Here is a 24997-nt window from a genome sequence, read left to right on the forward strand (position 1 = left end):
GTTATTTTTACTTAAGACTTTTTTACAATACTTATGGATTCAACTTACTTCCGCTTTCAAGCAGGAGTGTGGTGAGGTTGCCGTTAGTTAGCTCTTCATTCCGATGACGTTTCCTATTCGTTATTTTTGCTGCATTCTTACAAATATCATCACTCCTGAATATATTAGTAAGAACTGTGTGAAGTGGATTTTCCAGCCAAGTTATTCATCACATTCATTACATTCCAATTTCTAAATATTCTCTACATATGGAAAGTGTTTTCGCCACCCAGAACTACCAACCCTATCACATCAACACGGGCAGACGTCCCCACGTTAGTAAGCTCCCGAAAGCCATTCAGAGCGACTATGAAATCCAAAGGTGCTTTTGGTTCGGGCCCAAAAGGTTAGGGACGACTGTGAAAACGGCCCTTAGGGGAAGCAAGTACCGGTATGTACTTGAGCTGTCCTGACTATACATTCCGTGGCTGTACATCATTCACTCCTTTTGCCGATTTTCAAAATCTGCCAATTTTCACACAACTTTTGGATAAACAGTATTTATCCAAGGTATCTATCCCACAGGCTCCTGAAATATCACTTCCATATATTGGTTAGTAATATAACGAAAACATATAACTGAAAGTTACACTCGCTACAAGAAAATTAAGGGCCGTCTTCACAGTCGTCCCCAATGCAGTCCCCAATGGCCTACTCGCCTCCAAACACATGTTCTCGTTTTCACAGTCGCCCCCAACCAGCCTTCCGAGGCCTCTGTTGGGGACGGCATTCGGGACGGCCCGAACATATTACTGGAACATTCTTGGGGGACCTGCAGCCTCCCCAACAGACGGTCCCGAAAGTAAAAAAGTAAAAGAATAATCACATGTAACATATTTTCATTATTATTTCAATATTATATACCCAATGTAATATTTCTGGGGTAAAAAAACACACCTGGTACTGAAAAAAAATATATGTTTGTGTATTTTTATGAGACTTTCTACTATGTATCCAAATACTAGCCTTTCGCAGACAGGTGGAGGCTCCACAACAAACGGACCCGAAAGAAATACGAGAATGGTTGTCTAATGCATATTTTCATGAAAATTCTAATATCTGTTGCCCGATGCAAATGTTGATATAGCTAACACCCCGTTTAGAAAAGAAAATGTTCGTGTATTAATGGTATATCCGTTAATAAACCACACCATCACTCAATAGATGTTACACATATTACTTCATGGTTATTTTTACTTAAGCCTTTTTTTTTACAGTACTTAACTTTCATCAGCAGTCAGCTTAATTCCGATTTCAAGTAGGAGTGTGGTGAGGTTGCCGTTAGTTAGCTCTTCAATCTGATGACGTTTCCTGTTCGTTATTTTTGCTGCACTCTTGCAAATATCTTCACTCCTGAATATACTAGTAAGAATTGTGTGAAGTGGATGTTCCAGCCATGTTACTCATCACATTCATTACATTCCAATTTCTAAATATTCTCTACAAATGGAAAGAGTTTTCGCCACCCAGAGCTACCAACCCTACCGCATCAACACAGGCAGGCCACAGACGTCCCCACGTTAGTAAGCTTCCAAAAGCCATTCGGAGCGACTGTGAAATCCAAAGGTGCTTTTGGTTCGGGGCCGACACACGTTCGGGCCCAGAAGGTTAGGGACGACTGTGAAAATGGCCCTTAGTCGTGGAGACACTGTTCACAGACTTTTGGCTTTTCCTCGCGCTCGTGCCATTTTCATATGGCTCTATGTCCGTGCTCACTAGTCTTTTCTGTTCTGCTTGGGTATTTGTCTCACTGTGTACTACTTGTATTATTCTGGCCTCACTCTTTCACTGTCACTGTTCACTCCAGTCTCTGTGGTTTTCCAAGGCACACGAGATACATTACAGTCACTGTTGGCCCTTGTTTCCTGGGCTTAACACAAGAGGCGGCCGGGCGTGGGAGGGGGCTCTACTGGGGAGCCCTCCTGCAGGAGGCAGTGTACTACCCGTAAGGGGGTCACTGCCTAGGCTTTCTTCGTCAGGGGGGTGCAGGGAGGCTCTCCTGTTTGGGGGCCTCGACCTGAGAGGCCCTCGTGCTGGAGCCTCGTTGGTGGGGTGCAGGGAGGCCCTCTGACCTGGGGGCCTCGACCTGAAAGGCAGCCCTCGGGACTGGGGCCGAACAGCTGCAGGAGACGGGCCGGTCGCCTCTTCCGGGCGGGGAGCCATGGGGGAGTGGAGCCCAAACGACCTGGCTCTGGGGCCTGCCAGTCCGGTCTGGGAGCCTGGGTGCTGCAGTTGCCTATAAGGAAGGGCGCCGTCAGGGGCAGACTGCGGCACCTTTTCTGTTTGGCGTCCATTAGAGACCGGGGCCGACCAGGGGTAGGCAGCAGGGCCGACACAGGGCCGCGCCACCACTCCGGTAGTACCTCAGGGGAACCACACCTGGAGGGAGTAAGAAAGGGGTGTCCCACGCAGCCGAGAGGTGGAAGGCCGGCCACGCAAGGGACCTCCTTCTCCGGGAGGACCTCAGGGATCACGGATGAAGGACGTACAGTGGCCATTCCTTCCCCCACACGTACAGTTACCAATTCTTTCATTTCTTTCTCCTTTTCCTCCCATCTTTCATACATGGCATTCACCTTTTCCTGCAGCTCTATGTGCTTCTTCCACACCTCATCCAACTTCTCTTTCATACTCACTGTGCTTTCATCCTTTCCCTCTCTTTCATCCCAATCCTTCTTCATATCTATCATTCTCCTTCCCATCTCTTCTTGCTCCTCTCTCACTTTCTGTAGCTCTTCCTTCATAGCTTGGTTCTCTTCCCTCATTTCTTCACAGTGCTCCATGTTAATTTTTACCCTGGGTTTGCAGGCATTACTGATAAACATCATGCCTTTATGTTCTTCTTTCAGTTCTTCATACAGCCTCTTCCCAATACCTTCACATTCTCGATGGCACCAGTATTGACAAACATCACATCACAGCGCCTCGTCCCTCTTGTTTACCCTCTTCTTGCATGTCTGACATACTTCCCTCCTTTTTTCTTCCTCTTCTTCACACCTTCTGCAGAGTTCCTTGTAATTCACTTTTCCAATAAATCCACATTTCTTGCAGTTCTTCGTTACCCCTCTACCTCTTATCTCCTCTCCTTCCATCTTCAATTTCCAAAAATTATAGCGCTTTGCCCCCCTCGCCACAGGGGGCCCCAGTTACCATGCGTGTAATATTTATGGATTATTTTTACTCCTTTGTCGAACTGTGAGATATAGTAATGGCATATATCATTGAAAATATTAAAATACTAATTAGAAAACTCATAACCAATATGATCTTTTTAATTTGTGCAATTTCATGAGTTATGATGGTAGACTCGCTTCTTAAATGTTAGTACAGCACAAATTCTCTTTGCATAAATGCTGTTTTGGTTGTTGGATATTGTAGCTGATCCCATACATATATGAAGTCCCGATCATTATTCATTCTTAACACCGATTTTCGACATGACAGTCATTGTCTTACCTGTAATTAGCTTGTAAATTTTACCTCTTAACATTTCTCTAATACATTCGCGCATGTGCACCAGAGAGACAGTCCCTGAGTTGAGAAAAGGCCACCGAGACAAAGGCTAAACATGGTTGGAGGAGAATAAAAATGTGGTTGGCGAAGGATAATGTGCTGGTGCTGCTACCTAAGGTGTACAGGAAACCATTTGGCTCGTCACTCAGTGTAAAGTCAAACACAAACAGAAGGAAGAGGAATGAATTAAGGAAAGATAGATAGAAGACGGAGTATAAAGTCATCCGTAGACAAAAGGACGAGGAAGGAATGATGTAAAGAACGACAGAAGAGGAGGGAAAGAAAGAAGGAGGAAAGGAAAGGACAGACACCGGAGATCAGCACTACATGCTGTAACCTAATAAATGTTGAATGTTGTTTTCTGTGATAAGTGTTTTCTTATCCATATCTTTTCTTTTTTTTCATAAACTCTTACCATTGTGACTACACAATTATTTTACAGTTGCTACAGTTTCTACATTTCTTATTCCTAGCTACCTGTTAACCTGTAAGTGCATACTCCCAAGAAAATATACATTCAGACCGGAACAAACTGCATTCCCGGTGGCATGTGTAATATAGACAAGTTGTGACAAGTCTCCAGTGCCATTTAGAATAATGTATGTTCCTTCAATTTTTGGAAGGGATGGTAAAGCAAATCATTAAACATGCACCACATGATGATCAGGTAAGCTTCTGAGTCTCTGAAAGAGGTGTTGTCAGAAGCCTAACTTTTTCAGTCCGATGATATACAGTTTTATTCTTGCTGCCAAACGATTTTACCGTTTAGAATACTTAAACTAAAAGGAGTTAAAGAAGCTGTATCATCCAGTTCTGTCTCTCCTGAGCTGAACAAAGTCGTCGGAATAAAGAATAAAATGATTTACGTCCTCATAGTGAAGGAAGTAATCACGCTCATGTAGCAGCACTAAGCTAATTATATAATTGAGGCGTCTAGTGGACAAGGGGCGAATGCGCCATTTTTTTTTTTTTTTTTTAGTTATGAGCGTTTAAAGTTCAGGTATTCGTGGCAGACATAGAATATTACAGAATAGCATCTTATTATATATCATTAGAATCCTCTGGAAGAGTCAAATTTATACTGCAGGAAAACACACACACAGTAAAACATGCAATGGTGTTTTTTCAGCATATAGTAATTATTGTTCAATCAACTTGAAATTCATTCCTGTATTAGATGTAAATGAAACTAAGATACTGTGAAATTTTCAGCCAAAAATTCCTATAATTAATATTTTTCCTATAATTATTAATAATTTTCATCTCCTTTAACGGCAACAGGTTGTTTTATTGTGTGTATGATAACCATTATATTGTTAATGACTGACACAATGAAGTTATAATACTCACCAACTATTTACAACTCCAATTTTTCGTAACACTTGTTCTTACAGGTACAAGCCGGGCCTACCCTCTTCTCATCCACAACAGCTCCATACCTGTTGACATACCCCTCATCACTCTCTTTTGGCCTTTTTCTGGGACTTTAGCCAAGTCTCGGGCCTTCTTTTGCGTGAAGGCACGAGCGGCGGTGTATTGGCGTTATCCTGGTTGGTATTATACAGAACCTTGAGAGAGAGAGAGAGAGGGGGGGGGGGCTGGTCATTCCCAGGGGACAAGTGGTCACTCCTCACCTCTCTCTCTCTCTCTCTAGCATGCAGACCCACCCACCCTGAACTTAAAACATCATCCTTCCTGCCTTCCTGTCCATCCCCATCCCCTCTCTTCCAATAATAATCAGACAATGCGTGTGGTGGAGGAAATCACAAGAAATGCAGTGAGGAAAGTGACACCAGAAAACTGGCAAAAATGTATGGAGCATACGAGAAAGTTAGAACAGGAATATATCAGAAATGACATTGTGCGCAATCACATGGTCGAAGAATTCATTACCGTGGCGAATGATTCCACCAGTGAAGAAGGTTTAGATGAGAGAGACATGAATATCGAGAGAGAGAGAGAGAGAGAGAGAGAGATTGTATTTTCAATGGAAATTTTAGAGTATAATGAATATTTATTAAGGAAATGCTACTGTTGATCATTCGATCAGTAATACTATTGTAAATCAGTTTATGTTTTTTCATAACATTTTTTTTTTTCATAAAGAATAGTAATAAAACAATAAAATAAAATAAAATAATTTTTCTTCATCTTTCAGGCCTATTTCATTGGCTTACCATACCCCTCCCCACATTCCGACCCGGGCCACTCCCATCCTCCATCTCTCCTCATATGGACCGATATCTGGGCACACCAACCACCCCAGAACTCAAAACATCATCCTTCCTGCCTTCCTATCCATCCCCATCCCCTCTCTTCACCTAGCTTTTTGCCCACATACACAACATTTGCACACACACACACACACGAACAGCCGGAGAGAGAGGACGTCCAAGGCATCGCTCCTGACCTTGAGTAGTTTCAGGAATTTTGTCTGTCCTGTCTCCTAGGGTCTTTCTTTAAATTTAAAATAATGAAAGTTGGTAGACTACCAAAAATGTAAAGATTTGTTGGCAATAGTATACATGAATGTTTGTGGCTTATTGGTAACAGCTGTTTAGGTACTTGATCGGTACGTTAAAGATGGCCGAAAATGTAAACAATGAGGGAATGGAATTTCAAGGATTTGATGCTAATACTAATGTCATGGACCTAGTGAAAACATTAATTATGAGGATTAGTGAACTCGAAAAAAAAGTAGAGAATCTAGTGATAAAGGATGTGTCAGGAAATACGGAAACCACCATACAGAGTCTAATCCAGTCCAACGAAACAGCCAATGAAGAGATTAAGAATTTGAAGAGGAGAATGTTGAACTGAGGAGGAAACTTGAAGAGAGTACTAATAAAACGGAGAAGGTGAGTAATGTACTAGAAGAACACAAGGCAAAGTGGGCACACGTAGAAGAAGAACAGAAAGAAGTGGTCAGCTTAAGAGAGATCATCCAGGAAGAAAGGAAATGAACAAGAAAGAAATGGAAGAAAATGTAGTGAAAATACTGAAGAAAAAAAAGAAAATAGTGAGAGAAACTGTAGAAAGGAACAGATGTGTGATAGTATTTGGAAACAGGGAAGAGGAAGAAAAGGTTAGGTTCGCAAGACTCGAGAGAGACACGAACATGGTGAGAGGAATATTAGGCAAGATTGACCCCGAAGGAAACAAGTGGGTAAAAGAAATTGAGGAAGTAAGGAGGATAGGGCCTTATAAGAAAGGGGGAAACAAGACCAATGAGAGTCAAGTTTACATCAGAAAGTGTAATAAATGAGATACTTAAAGTGACCTGGAAATTAAGCAAAGAGGCGGGGATGGAAAATATTATAATAAGAAAAGATCTGAATGAAGAAGAAAGAGAAGCTTTAAAATCATTAAAGGAAGAAGTAAAGGAAAAAAATGATAAGAGGACAGAGGAAGAAGAACGTAATACTTTTTTTGGAGAGTATTGGATATGAAAGTAAGGAAATGGTATTTAAGGAAATAGAAGTGAAGGAAATTAGGGGGGATGGTTGTGAAAGATCAGAAGTTGAGGAAGTGGTACGGACAGAGAGTAGGAGAGAAGAGGGTATTAATAATGTCAAAAATAATTTGAAGGTGATATATACTAATGTTGATGGTTTCATATCGACAAGGATCGAAATTAATGATTTCTTGAGAGAACATGAACCTGATGTCATGTGCTTTGTAGAGACCAAATTAAGAGAAGATATTGATGTTCATTTGGGAGATGGTAAATACAAACTGTGGAGAAAAGACAGAAAAGAAAAAAGGGAGGAGGAGTGATGATAGCAGTGAAGAACAACATAAATGTAGATACTGTGGAAATGGGAGAAGGCAGGGCTGAAGTGATATATATGAAATTAGAAACTGGAGAGAATGTTAAGGGAGATATGGCGGTAGTGTATGTTCCCCCAAAGACGAGAGCATGGAAGGATGGCGAATACCATGAGTTGTTGTCAGATATGGCTAGCTACTTGCAAAAAATAATTGAGAAAAGCAATAATATAATTTTGGTGGGTGACTTTAATTGTAAAGAGGTGAACTGGGAGGAATGGTACTGGAGGCGGCGAGGATTCTGTGGGGTACTATGTTATTAAATATAATAATGAATAATGTGATGACGCAGTGGGTCAAAGAAGAGACACGGTTTCCGAGGTGAGGACACACCAGCAAGGTTAGATTTACTGTTCACCAAAGAACCTGATGTAATAGAATCATTGGAATATCTCTGTCCTTTGGGAAAAAGTGATCACGTGGTCATTGAGTTCCAGATGTTAATAGGAAACGTCGAGCCAAGAGACGAGCTTCATAGACAGGAAGACACAACTTTGGCAAAGCAAATTTTACAGGATTGAGAAACTTTTTGAAAATGCGGATTGGAGAAAATTCAGAGAAACAAGAGAGATACAGAGGAAGTGGGATATCTTTCTAGACCTCTATAACTTGGGAGTGGAAAAATTTGTACCAAGAGTAAGAGGGAAAGAAAACAGGAAAAAGGAGTGGTTTAATAGAAGGTGTATGATAGCCAAAAAGAGAGAGATAAGGCGTGGAACAATTGGAGAAAGAGAGGTAACGACAGAACAAAGGAAGAATATAAAGAACAAGAAACGAATACACAAGAATACGTAGGGAAGAAGAAAGGAATTTTGAAAAGGTATAATTGACAAATGCAAGGATGAACCCAAACTGTTTTATAGATTTGTTAATGGCAAACTGAAACAAAAGGAAGGAATCACCAAGCTGAAAGTAGATGGAGAGGTCTTTAATGATGCGGCAATGCAAGCAGAAATAATGAACAAACGTTTCCAGTCAGTTTTCACTAAAGAAAAGGAGCTTGTGGAAGGGGAGGAGTGATTAGAAATGTTCCGGTGATGAAAGATATAAAAGTGGAGGTGCAGGAAGTGTATAAATTACTGGAAACTCAAGATGTAAGGAAAGCCCCAGGACCTGATGGAATTTCTAATTGGGTACTGAAGGAATGCAGAGAACAACTGGCGGATAAAATTCACAGCTTAATTGTATGCTCACTGGAAGAGGGAAAGTGCCAAAAGAATGGAAGAGGGCAAATGTGGTACCAATTTACAAGGGAGGAAACAGGGAAGAACCCCTGAATTATAGACCAGTGTCTCTAACCAGCATGGTCGCAAAATTGTGTGAGAGAATCCTGAAAGACAGATGGATAAAATATCTGGAAGAGATGAATATTTTGGCTGAATGTCAGTTTGGATTCAGAAGTGGAAGGTCATGTGTTTCAAACTTGATGAGCTTTTACTCAAGAGCGATTGATGTGGTACAGGAGAGAGATGGTTGGGTGGATTGTGTGTACTTAGACTTAGAGAAGGCCTTTGACAAGGTACCTCATAAGAGACTAATGTGGAAACTAGAATATATAGGAGGACTAAAGGGGAAACTTCTGGAATGGATGAGAGACTTTCTTGAGAGACAGACAAATGAGGACAGTAATAAAAGGAAAAGATGTCTGGATGGAGGGAAGTAACAAGTGGAGTCCCTCAAGGCTCAGTGTTGGCGCCAGTAATGTTCCTGATTTATGTAAATGATATGGTAGATGGAGTGAACAGTTATGCGAGTCTGTTTGCTGATGATGTAAAGATCTTGAGGAAGATAGAGGTTGAGGAGGATTGTAAAATACTGCAGGAGGATTTGGATAGGATACACAATTGGAGCCAGACGTGGGAAATGAAATTTAATGTAAAGAAATGTAAAATATTGGAAATGGGTAAAAGTACCAGGAGACCATCACTGAATTATTTTTTGGGTAATGAATTAATCACAAAAAGGAGAGAAGAGAAAGATTTGGGAGTGCTGGTCCAAGATAGTTTGTCACCAGAAAAGCACATTAACAAGATAGTTGGAGAGACTTATAAGCTCTTGACTAACATAAGAGTAGCATTTCATTATATGGATGAGGAAATGATGAAAAAATTGATAGTGGCCATGATCCGCCCCAGGTTAGAATATGCAGCGGTAGTGTGGTCCCCACACAAAAAGAAAGATATAAACAAGATTGAGAGAATACAAAGAACAGCAACCAAGATGGTCCCCAGTCTGACAGACCTGTCATACAGAGAGAGGCTGGAAAAACTGGATTTGCCTTCGTTAGAGGAAAGGAGAAAGAGGGGAGACATGATTGCGGTGTTCAGGACCATGGTGGGAGTAGATAAAATTGACAAAGAAGATCTGTTTGTATGGGATAAGAGAGCAACAAGAGGACATGGAATGAAATTGAAAAAGTCAAGCTGTTTGAAGGATATCAAGAAATATAGCTTTCCTTACAGAAGTATAGACTTATGGAATAGCCTGGACAAAGAGATCGTCCAGTCTAAAAACATAAACGAGTTTAAAGTTAAATTCGACTTATTGAGAAACAGCGAAGGAAACCCACGAGCATAGTACATTCCGTGTATATCACAATTAGGTATATTCTTAAATATTTGGAACGACTTAGACAAAGAGGTGGTGCATGAGAAAAACATTCATGTGTGTAAAGGTAGACTTGATAAATGTGGATATGGAGACAGGACAACACGAGCATTGCTCAATTCCTGTATACTACAAATAGGTAAATACAAATAGGTAAATACACACACCTGAGCTGGAATCGGCAATCCGTTTCCCATTGTGACCTCTATTTCCTTACCCAACACTCCTTCCCTCTCCCTAAGGACTTCCCACTTCACCTGTCCCTTGTTTCTCTCCGTCTTTGTGCCGTGATTAGAAATCTGGACAGAATAGGGTTGAGACTGAATGGCTTGTTCTTTGTTACTTTGTTAAAACGATAAATATAAACAAACACGTCTTTTTAAATAACTGACGACCTACCAAAAAATCTATCATTCTATCAGAATATATATATATATATATATACAACTTAGAACTATAAAACTTATATGTAAACTTCAGGAAACTGGCAAATGGCCCCCCCCCCCCTTAGAAAATTCCTTGGTGCGCCCCTGGTGGGCACTGATAGATAAATAGAGGCTTCACATTGTTTTATTACTTAAACGTCGTGTGTATGTGTGTGTGTGTGTGTTCATAGTGATAGCTGAGTGATAGCTGAGTATCCTGGTCGGGAAGGCTGGTAGGAAGTTAGTGAGGGATGTTAAAGATATCAGGAGCGAGGAGTGTGCAGCAACATAAGTTATTGATATGTGACATGTTGCCCAAGGACCAGGTGATGAAAAAGAGGACCTATGCATCTAGGAGGAAAATATGGAAGTTCTAATAACGAAGCAGTAAGGGATGCCTTCTATAGCGAGATGAGTGGGGTGTTGCCTGAACAGGGAGACATTGACAGCAATGTTAATGAACAGTATAGAGCCCTCAAGTACAACCTCTTGAGAGTTACTGATTCGGTGTATGGATGGACAACTGGTTCTTCCAAGACATAAAATAACTTGGTGGTGGGATGCGGGTGTAGAAGCTGCATTTAGGGAGAAATGAAAGCTGCTCCGGGAATGGAAGATAGGTGGTAACAAAGATGAATACTTGGTTGTCAAGTACAGGGCTAGAAAAGAGGTTTACAGGGCAAAGTCAGAGTCTCAGAGCCTTTTACTTGATAACCAAAATAGTGTGGAAAGTAAGAATATGATACGTAAGGTGGCAGATCAGATGAAGAGGGAGAATAGGGATATCATAGGTAAGCAGTGTGTGAAGAATGATGAAGGAAAGGTAGTGGTGGACAGTGGGGATACTAAAGACGCCTAGAGAGAGCATTACAACCGGTTGTTGAATGAGGAGTTACACTTGGACCGAGAAGGTTCGAAGCCAGAAGATCAGTTGTTTGGCCCTTGACCTTTGATTGACGGTGCTACTGTGAGCAGGGCAATAGGCAGGATGCAGGTGGGGAAGGCAGCAGGTGTGTCTGGGTTGACTGCTGAAATGTTGAAATCCTTAAGAGATTTGGGAGTGGAGTTAGTCACCGACTTGATTAATACTGTTATTTATTAGAGTATTGTACCAGATTATTGGCTGAAGAGTGTAATTGTAAATGTGTACAAGGGGAAGGGTGATGCCCTGGAAAGAGGAAATTATAGAGGCATGAAGACCATATGATGAAGGTAATGGAGAGAGTTTGAGAAAATATAATTAGAGAAGGAGTGAATATTGATGAGATGCAGTTTGGGTTTATGCCAGGCAAAGGGACTACTGATGCCATATTCATTGTTTGACAGCGTCAGGAAAAATATATAGGAAAGAAAAGGGAGCTGTACTGTACTTTGTTTTTGTTTATTTGGAGAGGGCCTTTGACAGAATCCCTAGAGACATGGTAAAGTGGGCAGTGAGAAAGCTTGGGATCGAGGAGTTGCTGATTGGGGTGGTTATGGCTATGTGTGTGGATGCTCGCACCCAGGTAAGGGTGAATGGAGATTTGAATGATGAGTTTTCTGTTAATGATGGTGTGCATCAAGGGTCAGACTTGAGCCCCTTGTTGTTTATCATGGTACTTGATGCCCTCGCACAGGACTTCAGAATGTACTCCCATGGGAGATATTGTATGCAGATGATTTGGTGCTGATTGCAGAGTATGAAGGGGAGAGATGGTATGGGGCACAAGGGCTTAAGAATAAAGGCAGATAAAGCAAAAGTGATGGTATCTAGGGCTGGTGGTGGTACTGTCAAAGAAGAGGAAGAGTGGCCATGTGCAGTTTTGCCACAAAGGTGTGGAAAGTAATTCCATCTTGTGCAGTGTTTGTGATAAGTGGGTGCATAAGGGATATATTGGTATTAGAGGTAGACTGCGAGATAATGCTGATTTCATATGTGTTGTGTGTTGGGGAGAGTGTATGGAGACTGTCAGGCATGAAAGGACTGAAGTTGCTGGTGAGTCTCTTGAGTGTGTGGAAGAGTTTCTATATTTGGGAGACATGTTATATGCTTGAGGTGGAGCTGGAACTAGCTCTGTAGCTAGCGTGAGGAGTGGTTGGAAGAAGTTCAGGGAGCTGTTGCCTCTGCTGGCACTGAGAGGGCTCCCCCTCCATGCTCAGGGATCTTTGTATGCAGTATGCATTAAGAGTTTATAGCAATATGGTAGTGAGACCTGGGCAGTAAAGGAAGAGGATATTTGCAGGCTGAAACATGCAGAAATGACAATGATTAGGTGGATGTGAAGTTCATCCCTGAGTGCGAGGCCTGGGGGGGCTAAGGTTACAATGGATGAGTTAAGAGGTACTGTAGTATGGAACCGGAGTGTATTGGGGTTCTGATGAGGAGAGGTAGATTGATGTGGTTTGGGCATATGGAGAGGATGAGAGATGATAATTGGGTGCAGAAAGTGAGAAGTGTTAATGATAGGGGTAGGATTGCGAGAGGTGGACTGAAGAAGACCTGGGATGAGGTCATTGAATGTGACCTCAGCGATATGGGACTGAATAGGGAGGCTGTTAGAGATTAAGCAGCATGGAGAGCTGTTATTAAGTGACCATGGCTGGCGCATGCAAGTAAGTTTGAGCCTTGAAAAATGAATGAACGAGCAGTACAGTTTTTCATCTCAGTGATTTTGTTCTGAATATTTTGGCTAAGTAAATTTTTCTGGTTTCCCAGCACCACTGTACAGTGGAGGATTTGCAGGGTGTTTAGACATCAGGAAGCCATTTACTGATGTCAGAAATGCCATCAGCAGGATTAAAAAAAGTTCTTTAGATATCTGCCATAAGAGCTGTGTCGTATGGGTGTTCGCCATTTCCGAAAAGTACAGATTTGGCCCACTTTCAACCGACAGACTGTGATATATATATATATACACACAGTAACTCCTCATTTTTCGCTGCCTGAATGTTCCGCCAAAACCTCGTGAAATGTGAAACGTCGAAGTGTGAAGTTAAGAATCTATCTGTCTATTGCCTGATGCCATAATCCCGTAAGGGGTGGCCATTTGACTCTGAGTAAATTGTTTTACAGGGAGGGGCACTAACCCTCCACCAGCCCACTTGTTGACACATAGGGAGCACCTATGGTTTGTTTATATAGTTACCACCCAGCGTTGTAAATGGATTCTTGGCTTACAGGAAACCATTTGGCTTGTCACTCAGTGCAAAGCCAAATGTAAAGGAAAGAAAAGCAATAAGAAGTGACAGGAAAGATGGGAGAAATAGGAAAAGAGGAGGGCAGGCACAGAAAAAGCATGATAAGGCTAAGGAAGATGTAGGCAGCACTACATAAGGTGCTGGAGACATTTTCGTTTAACAAAGCCATTCATGTCACTGACCTTAGCTGCTCTTCCAGTATTGAGTATGAATCCAGGTTTGAACAGATGTAGAAAACAAGAGATGTCTGCTCAGCAGCCTCTGTATTTTCCCACTTAATTTGACAATAACAATAATTTTTTTAGTTAAATGTTTTAGCACCTTTAATGCCACTGGCAACATTTCCTTTGTCAGTGGTGTGTCTATAGTATGAAACGTAAGATTATGGCCAGGAAGCTCCTTCCACAATATATTTATTTTATAAAATATATAGTATTGTAGGGATATTATCACTTTCTCATTTGAATGCTAGATTTGTAATCAATCAAAATTTTCTAATTGCAGGCATTTTGTTGTACCTACATCTTTCATTATTATTTTTTTTCCCTCAGATTCAGTGATCAATTGTCTGCTTAATCTTGTTACCACCAGACAAGTTTTATGCAGTGTAGGAATAGTCTCTAATTGGAGAGTGGTTAATTAGGGCTAATTCTAACCCTTCTAGTTCGAAAATTCTCTACCAAATGAAAAAAGTAATCTTGAGATAGCAATGGATAAGATTTGAAAAAAATCACTATTTTGAAATGATTAAGGTTAGAAAATGACAAAAGACTTCATACCACTTTAAGCTGTAGAAAGAAAAATAATAATCTTGCAATCAGCAGCTCATATAATTCAGCATTTTTACTTTCCATACATTCTTATATTCTCAAACCTTACACCTTTCTGCATTATGTTAACCAGTGACAGGTATAAGCATTTTTTAGCTGAATGCAGAGATTACCAGTAACTTTTTATTTTATGCAAGCCTGAATAAAACTTTCAAGTGCATTCATAATAGTGAAATACCGGTACTTGTGGGTATACAGTGCTCCCACTGTAATGCGGGTAATGTAGACTGTCCACATGCCACGGTATAGGTTCCATATGTTTCAACTATAAAGGGCTGACCTAGACTGGACATTTCCAAAGTTGCCCTTTTCACCCCAGATCCCACCCAAAGCTTGCAAATAACCCCCGTCTGACATTCATTCTCGTACTCATACCCAAGAAGTTATTGAAAATACATAAGGAAGGTTCCTGGTCATTAATATAAAAAGTTTATGCCACTAACCAGACTGGCTTTGGTGGCCACACTCGCTGTCCCTGGCACCCCAAGACCCCATTCTGTGTAGTTACATTCGAGATGTGCTTGGCTGGTCCCCTTCATCTTCGGAGTCAAGCCTTTAAAAGTCCATGGAGGATTCAGCACTTTCTTCCAGGCTTGAATCATTGCCAAAGAATGGTTGTTGTGACGTTTCCTGATGAACTCGAAAAATGTCTGTGATCCTCTTCTGTTGCTGCGCATTCACCCTTTCCTTAAACATCTCTGTGTACTGCCCTATATCATTGGCCCCTAATGCAGCGCAGTTTGCTCGGCTCAGTCCTTACCTGTGTCCTGCTTGGTGATGACGAAGGTGAGCCTCTCATACAGTTCCACAGTTTCTCTCAGCGTGCCTGTTGCTTTCTCTCCCATTCGCCTTTCCTCTGACTCACCCTGTTCTTCACTGTCTTCCTGCTGCTGGTCCAATAGTTCCTCAGTGTCCAGGGTGGGGTCTGGGGCAAGAAGCTCCTGTATGTCAGCAGCATCAAGTTGTTCCATGCCGGCGACTTTCCTTGCTGTCTCCACTGCTGTGTCAACCGCTGCATCAACACTCTGTGGCTCGATCTCTAAGTCAAGCTTGCGGCCTGGCAAACTTTGCAAAATGTTGTGCCAGGCGTGATGCACTGTGGCCTGTGTCAGCTCACTGCAGGCTTCAACAATGGTGTCCACACTATTTTTGATGGTGAATGACTTCCAAAAGTTGATAACAGACTGTGCCTTCCTAGAGTGCTTCATGACAGTGGCGGTAGCAATAGCAGGTGGCGAGGGTGAGTCGTGGCTCATGCCAGGGGTGGGTGACTCAGAACATGATGAATAAGATGAAATTGCCAGCTCGTCCAAATCTTCATTGGTGTTGGTGGCAGCTTGGAGCATAGCGAAGGTCTTCGAGGCATAGGTTGCCATCAGCACAGCGATCACTTCTTGGTCGAGTGGCTGAAGGAGTGAGGTTGTGTTCAGAGGCATGAACACAACCTTGATGTTGGGGTGATGATCATCGAGGAATGGTGAGTGACCTGGTGCATTGTCTCTGAGGAGCAGGATCTTAAATGCCAAGTTGTGTCACTTGCAGAAATCGTCCGCTTTTTTGTGAAGCGCTTGTCAAACCATTTGAGAGACTGCTCCCGACATCCACCCCATCTTGTTCATCTGGTGCATGTTGAGTTAGTCCATGTCACAGTTCCTGTAGGTGTGTGGTTTCTTGGCTTGTGAGATAACAAGTGGTTTCATTTTGCAGGTCCCTGAGGCATTACAGGTTAGGAGTAGAGTGAGTCTTACCTTAGACGCCTTGTAACCACAGGCTTACTGCTTACACCGTTGGATGTAGGTCCTTGTAGGCATTTTTTTTTTTTTCCAAAAAAACCTTGTCTCATCAGCATTAAAAATCTGGTTCTGGGAGTACCCATCGTCTCTGATGACATCTCTAAGAAATGCAAGGAAGGTAGAAGCAGCAGAAACATCAGCATTGGCCCCCTAACCAGTTAAACTAACATTCCTTGACCCATTCCTCGCAATAAAAGAATTTAACCAACCTTTTGAGGCCTTGAAGGGCGTCGGGTTCTCTTGTTTTAGCCGTCTACATACCTGAATGTAGAAATGCTTGGCTTTATCATGTAGCATGGTGCCGTTAGTAGGGATGTTTCTCTGTCTCTGCCTCTTGACATACCGAAGTAGAAGTCGCTCCATGGTCTTCAGTGCTGTATTCAAGAACAATATTGCAGCTTGTCCTACCACTGGGGGGTTGCTTTTGACGTATGCCTTGATCTTTTCTCGGTCTTTCCAAGTTGTCCTGATGGTGCTTTCATTAACCTTGTGCCTGTCTGCCAAGTTAACTTGTCTCTTCCCGTTCTCCAACTCTCATACTATCTCCATTTTCTGGCTGTAGATGAAGCGCCGTCACTTGTTTTTGGGCTCCAGTCGGCTGCGAGGCATAATGCTTAGGTAACAATGCTCTGTACTGTGGGAGTAGCTACTTCAGATGCAGCCACGAGACAGGAGAAAACAGTGTAAGATGCCCCTAGCGGCCAACGGGGGTACATATGGATGTGATGTCATGCGACCAGTCAGAGTGCACCGCTTTCCTGACGTCATCACTTGCGACATCTGACTTTCATTGGGCCATCTGAGAGCTCTGATGCTTGACAACTTGCCGCGGTATATCTGTTTATGACCACGGTATATATATTTTTGGTCACACTGTAGGTTATTGCGTAAATACAAATCCGTGTTACTCAGTACTGCGTGACAGGAGGGAGCACTATATTGAGACACATTTTAGCCTTTTAATTGCATGAATTTCTTAAGTCAAACAAAGTTGTCTCTTAGCAAGAATGACAGACTTTAGGGCATCCATGGCTGTCGAAGTGTATAACATCTTTCTGGCTATGATGTTTGTGTTTATGTTAGATACGCATATTAGATCACAAATGGTAATCGGTATTTTTACCAGCTATGATAGTGAAACGTATTGTTTTTAGTTTGTCTGTCTGTGGGTCTGTCTGCCTGTGTATGTGTGTGTGTGTGTGTGTGTGTGTGTGTGTGTGTGTGTGTGTGTGTGTGTAATGTCACTGTCTGTACAGTAGGCTATGTCATTAGGATGCATACCTATAGTTGAGGTCATGGGTCTTAAGTTGGCAAGTTGGGATTTGAATGGAGTTTTATAATGAGATATAGATGTCTGTGTGTGCAGGCTTACAGTATGCATTACCCAAGGCTAATGCTTTATCTGCACATCTTGAAAGTCTGATGTAAGATGTGTGTATAACCCAGTTTGACAAGGAAAAAGTAGCAGTACTGCACTGTGCTTTATAACTTAGAAGAAAGACAGTTAATGCCATGACATATAGAGAGGTGTATGGTATGTAGGAGGACTACTGTGCCTTGAGAGCAGGCTGTGAAGCCTATGCCCAGAGTTGAACACATAAAAAAAAATGAAGTACTGATGTAGTCTGACATATGGTACTGGAAGTAATACTGTATAGCAAAGCACTAATTTTCCGTTGTCTGATAATACAGACTTGCCCTTCAGGTACCACTAGCAGTACAAGTCATGTAATTTTTCTTGTATCCAAACTTACTTATTTTCTTACTTTTCCGATCATTAAAAATCAGTAGATTATCACATAATTAACTTTTTGAATGGTTTGATGTTGCAGTGTCTCCATATCAGAATTTAACTTTTTGATCTTGCAGTATATGCATATAAAGTCCTTGTTATAGGTTGACTTTTTTTTTTGTTATTTTTGGCTCTCCATCAACAGTATACTGTGGAATGAGTGTGCATCATATTTTGCGTTGCTGCATGTAAAAATATGCCAGTTCTTGCCAGTTTGCAAAGCCTGTTAAATTAGAAGCCATGATATTTTGAAACACATCCCTGACATATATAGCGGACTGCCTACTTAAGAAATCCCACAAAACACTTATGTGGATAGTTGAAGCTTTACTGAAGCATACCATTCCAATACAGGAAGTAAAAACTCCGGTCATTTGACTACAGTGACATCTTTCATATATTTGTTCTTGTTATCTTGGAGCCTTTTCCTTAAATACTATATATTGTTCTTGTTATCTTGGAGCCTTTTCTTTAAATAATAAGTTTAGGAGAGAGATTTCAGATTGAAAAGGCTGCATATATAATTCAATAATGCATTCAGTATACAAAGCTGTTCCTGAGTTGAATGAAATGTAAGATGAAAGGACTACTTGCTGCTGGACTTTTTCTGTATTGATAATAGTATTAATTGGATGTTTTCTTGATTCTTTGATCACTGAATCTTTGCCGTCTAGTTTTGCTAGGATTTGACAGCATTTCAAACATTACTTTCCAGTGGCTTGTACCTTTGATATATTATTCCTATGTGATATTGTATTGTTAAAAGTAAAAGCTAGCCAACAATTGTCCGCCAGCATTTTGTTAATTCTTCTATGTTTTTTATTCCTTCAATGTCATTCTTTCTCATACTTATTTGTTTCGTGCTTAATCTTATATAATGATCACATAAAAATATTTCATGCAACACCATTCATCACCATACCTGGCTGAGAAGTGTTGGCAAATTTTTTGAAATATCAGAGCAAAGCATGACCCTCTACAGTGTTAGTATTGTATTATCTTGACTCTTTAACCCTTTGAGTGTTATTTCCTCACTTATAGATATAATATACTGGTTAATGCCCGGTATTCTTTTATATTTCACATGTGAAGAGTTGAATTTGCTATTGTCAGCAAACCAAGTGATAGTATGTAAAACATTGTTAGTTTCCAGTAGTTTATGAGGCATGCTTTTCAGGTTTAGTACAGTAGTCTTGATTTTCCATGTCCCTAAAATATCAGGCACGGTTCTCAATCTTCAGCTGCATGTAATTGCCTGTTTCAGTTTTCTCCTGAAATTTTGTGGGTACTGAGAAGCAAAACAGTACTGTAATTCAGAGTGGATAGTTGATTCTTCTCGTTATTTATGAGTGTGCCACCTACATTGTTGGTTCAGTGTGTGTAAGTTTAAGTAGTGAAGGACTTTAAGGTGCTGTCATCAGGTCAGAAGTGCGAATGTGGGTTAGTAAGCAAGCATGACAGGCAACCTGACCAATGGAACCTGGCACCTAGCGTGTTGGTACAGGCAGTCTTCACTTGAAGTCTACAGTGTGCATATGCAAAATGATTCTTTAGTCCATTTGTGACTGAGGGGATAAATATATAAAAGACGTGCATATCTAACTTTAGTACAATTCATAGTCCATCATAAGCAGCTTAAGTTTAATATAGGTGGAAACTCGTCAGCAGCTTCATAATGAAACAACTTTAATGTAAAGCAACTTTAAATGAGGATTACCTGTACCTCTGAGCTGACGCATGGCTGTAGGCTGGTGTTCACGAGAGCTGCCCACTTCCTCATTTATGTTTTTTTTTTTTACTTATCTGTTTTAAGTTGTTATATGTCGAAAGTTAAGGTATTAACATTATGTGAAAATAGGTAAAAGATGACATTTGAAGGCAAATTACTTATAAACTGTAGTTAGCATAATTCTAAATATTTTCAGTTTTCAAGTACAAGTACACAGTAACTTTTTCTGTTTTTACCCAAGAAAAGAGTGATCTGTCTTATTTATCATTGTGTGCAGGATTTTCATCATCTAGTATTTTTTTTAGTGTTCACTGCTTTAATGTTGTTAGTACATTTAAATTCAGTTTTGTATTATTCAGTTTAATAGAATTTCATGGTTATATTTCTGGTCAGTAAGTGTATAGTTTGTTGAAAAATACAGTATATAATGTTGTGGATGGTTCATTAATTGTACACTGAAGTTGAGGCATCTCTCGTGAAGTCTTGAAACAGAGTGATCCCAGAGAGGAATGTAGCATTAAGCATGATGGCAGCCCAACTTGACCTGGCTTATGCCTAGCTAGAGGATGCAGCAAGAGTGGCAGCAGCAACAGGGAAAGGTGGTGCATGGCGCAGGGTGGTGGGGGTGAGTATTACATCAGGTACTGGTGGGTGCATGAGGGCCAGTGGCTGTGTAATGCCCACCCTTCCCCCTGCACACCCTCCCTCATTTTCCCCTCATCCTTACCCTACCAAGCCTACCTTCTGCTTCACACCATCTTTATGCCATGTTATATTACAGTATTTGTGTTTTTACCCCATACTATACAGCATTTTTGTTTTCTGTAGGTTTTCATATGAAATGCTTGTGGTGTTCTTTTTAAGTAAACCTTACAAGTAATAATTATATTTCTGTTTTTGGCGGATATATTACCCCGTATTGATTTGATATTTCAGGTTATTTTTCATTTTGAATTATCTCATGGCTTTTGTCAACTATCATACTTTTATTTTCTGTTTTATAATTATTCATTCATTTTTTGCCTGACATCTTTTTGCCACAGTGCAACAGCATCACTACTTAGCAGTGAGTTTTCTTTTATACTGTACTGTATTGTTTATGTTTTGTGTATTATCAAAGTAATTCTTTCATTGACTGTAATGTTAACCCTTTTTTCCTACTGTGGATGCAGAAAGATATTTTACATAGGCTACCACAAATTATTTTTTTAGATGAGGTAAATTCAAGTATTCATAGGGCTCAAAACTGTCTCAGTTATTCTTTGAAATGTGAATCTCTCCTACTAAAACAGTCTAAGTCAGAATAAATTCCTAAGCAAGTCCATAGCAGCAAAAGAATTAAGAAATTGTGCATCCCCTCCCATCAGTGCTTGCTTGTGTGAATGAAGGAAGTACAGTATTAACTGGTCTGTAACCTGTTAAATCTGAATAATGTCCTTTCTAGTTTACCCTTGCTGCTGCCAGATAATTTTATTCAGGTTGAGAAGGGCTTCTAATATTGAAAGCGTTTCATAAGGGTACATCTAACCCTTGCGGTTCAAACACTCTATTGTGTTGTAAATTAAATCATCAGATGGCAAGAAAAAAATAAAAAAGATATTACCGGGCTTAGTTTGCTTGTACTTTTGATGTCTCCTGTAGTAATTTGAACATTTGTACTTACTGAATTTGTCTCAGTGCAGAATGGTAGTTACCTCCCCATCAGTCTAGTGATGTATTTTTGTTCTGTATTCTTGCTTTTTCCAGACTATTTTCTTCAACCTGGCTGAGATTTTTTTTAGTAAATGGATTAATGAATGCTGTATCTAACCCCTCCAGTTCAAAAAGTCTCTTCTAAGCTGAATAAATTCATCTGAAGTAGCAAGAATAAACTAGAAAACATGTCACCTGATTGAGTGGGTTAATAATTTTCAGCCTTGTGGATGTAGGAATGGACTGTGAATTGCATGGTCATGAATAGGATGCCATCTGTTTATGGAAATGCAGAAATGCAGTCAGTCCTCGTAATATGTTGGTGATTGGTTTCCAGACAACAAACATCACGGGATTATGGTGTCTGGCAATAGATAGATAGATAGAATTTACTCTGAAGTTATTAGCACCCATAAAAAAAGACAGCATGTAATGAGGATTTTCTGTAGTTTGAAAGTTTAAGATATGTTAAGACTTTCTGAACAATGAAGTACATTTTAGTTTATTCTTGTTACTGTTTTGTTAACCAGCTTCAGAATAGCCACTTAATTATGATGAGGTTATTGAAAGCTGTATCATACCTCCCATGTTGAGTAAGTCTTCAGAGTGTAAGATTAACTGGGAATAGCAAGAACAAATAACAAAAGTCAGCACAAGGCAATATCTGAATGACAGTTTGGATGATCAAGTGAGAAGATTTGTGTTTGACTCAAGAGTGTGTAGTGGTTTGGGGAGTGGATTGTCTATTCACTGCATTATATTGGTGAAAGATGGCGTTGCAAAAACAGTGGGTGAACATAGGAAGAGGAAGGCAGGAAACAATTGCTGCAAAGACAGTAGAAAGACTGGAGGAAGAGGAAAATGGGTGAGTATGAGTACAAGCAAAAAAGATGAGGAGCAACTGGATAAGTATGATTTGGAGCAGATGGAGGAGTTGGAAGGTATATGTAAGATGTTCACAAGGAGTCTGTACAGCATATGAGATAGAGTGTGGGTTGAGGTGAAGACATACAGTGGTGAAAGGAGCAGCATGGTGGAATGAGTAGTGGAAGAGAAGAATAGCATATTTATTGGGTGGAAAGCAGAGGAATGGAGGATGTGGAGAGATGCCAGAGATAGCTGTATGTTGAGAGGAATGGGGTGAAGAGATTAGTAAGAGAGAGTAAAAGTGGTTGAAGAGTGTTGAAGAAACTTGAGTGGAAGATGTAAGGAATGTAAAAAAACTGTTCTGGAAGGAGGTGAAGAAAGCAAGATGAGGTGATAAGGGAAGGAGTAGAGTTATGAATAATGAAGGTGATAGAATGCTGATGGAGAATAAAGAATATGATAAGATGGAGAGATCATTTTAAAGAAATGATGAAAGTGATAGAATGCCGATGGAGAAGAAAGAATATGATAAGATGGAGAGATCATTTTAAAGAGTTTTTGAACTTCGAAAATGAAAGAAGTGCAAATAAAAGTGGCTGGAAAATGGCTCAGAGAAGAAAGGAAAAGAGTAGGATGGAAGTGTGCGAGGCATTGAAGAAAGGCAGAATGGGGAAAGCTCCAGAAATTGATTGAGTGAGAGATAAAATGTTGAAATAAGGAGATGAGATAGTGGATAAATAGATACAGTAGATCCTTGCAAAAATGAACCTCAGTATAACAGATTTCGGATTTAACGAATAAGCCCACCAAACTTTCATTGACCACAACAAACAATGATCCTTAAATAATGTTCAACGGGTCACAATGTATGTGTTTTGTACCCATTTTACTCCAACTTGGCCTGAAGTGCTCTCTTTCCATCATGATTCCTGAGCTGTAGTAACATATTATAGTAATACTGTACTATAATAGTCATGAAGAAGTGCCATGACAAGGATGTGAAATAAACTGCAAAAGGGCACAATTATTTGCCAAGCTAGGGTGAATTGGGTATAGTTTTCTTATTCAGTACTGTACTAGATTATGATATTGTACTCTACTGTAATTTTCAAATGTACTTCAGTTCCCACTAGAGGGAGCAACTCTTGGGTTTAACAAACATTGGCTTCAATGAACCTGGCTCCCCCCAACCCCAATTAGTCCATTAAAGCAGTACTCCCTCCCTCAGATGTGGTAGGTGGGGGCCCTTACCATCCACTCACTTACTTTAGTGCTGCTTTGGGTGTCTGCCTTTCCCTCTCTTCTTTCCTCATGTGTCTTGCTTACCTTCATTCTTTCCTAATATTTCTGCCTATGGGTGACTACACTCCCTTCTTTGTCTTTCTGTCCTTCACTCTTTCCTCTTCCTTCTGCCTGTGGGTGACTCTGCACTGAGTGACAAACAAAATGGTTTCCTGTACACCAGGAAACCATTTCCCACGCTGGGTGGTAATCATATAACCAAATTGTGGAGCCTGGTGGTTTAGTGGGTAATTAAGGCACTCCAGCCGGATTCAGCCGGTGTACTGTAGGTTTACATCCAAGGGGTGATTGGGGTTTATTGCTCACATAATGACACTCGGGGATGAGTGAGGCTGGTCACTCTCATCTTAAATGTCAGGACTAAGTTGCCTAGCCCCGGGCTTCTATGCTCCTCACAGGTGGCATAGGATTGGATGAGGAATGGATGGATACAACATAGATGCTGGGTAGTGTTGCTGATACAAGGGCAGTTTCATTTTCGTTTTCGTTTTTAAAGGCTCCAACATGCTTGCATGTGTCAGCAGTGAGAGGAAGATGTGGAGGTTTGTCAGATCATATGATTGTGGTGTGCAAGATCAAGCTGAGAGGAGTGAGGTGGACAAAGAGAGAAATGAGCTATCAGGGAGAGAGACTGAAAGTCGGGAAGCTGAGGATCAAAGAAATGGCGGATGAATACAGGGCCAGAGTAGGAGAGGTGTTAGAATCAGTGAATTGGCATGAAATGGATCTGGACAGCTTGTGGAACGTATATAGGGATTGCTTAGTTAGGAATGCTAAAGCGGTGTGTGGTGTGGCAAGAGCAATGACAAAGAAAGGCACAACATGGTGGGATGAAGAGGTTAAGAGAGCAGTGGAGGAAAAGAGGAAGAAGTTGCCAGAGTGGATACAGGACAGGGGTTCTGTTGAAATAAGAAATGAATATATTGAGATCAAGAAGCATGTAAAAAGATTAGTGAAGAGGAAAAAGGAGGAGGTAAATTATGATCTATGAAGAAAAATGAATGCAAATTACTCTGAAAATAGGAAGTTATTCTGGAAAGAAGTGCATGTGTAAGGGTAAATGGGCATCTTGGTGATTGGTTCACTATCATTGTGGGCGTGTGACAATGCTGTGTGATGTCCTCATGGCATTGGTAATGAATGGTGATGGATGGAATATCTCAAATTTGTTGTATGCTGATGATGCAGTGCTACTTGCAAATACCAGACAAGAGTTTGGTAGACTAGTGCAGAGTTCTGTGTGTAGATGATGCTGTGTTGCTTGCAAATACTGAAGACGAGCTTGGTAGATTGGTGCAGAGTTTTGTGGATGTCTGTGAAAGTAAATGTGGATAAGAGCAAAGTGATGGTTGTTGAGATGGTGATTCACAGTGTGACATGATAGTGAATGGAGAGAAATTCAG

This window comes from Coenobita brevimanus, chromosome 26, assembly GCF_032717465.1.
Source record: "Coenobita brevimanus isolate Jiangsu-jjx chromosome 26, ASM3271746v2, whole genome shotgun sequence".
In the NCBI taxonomy this organism is placed as follows: domain Eukaryota; kingdom Metazoa; phylum Arthropoda; class Malacostraca; order Decapoda; family Coenobitidae; genus Coenobita; species Coenobita brevimanus.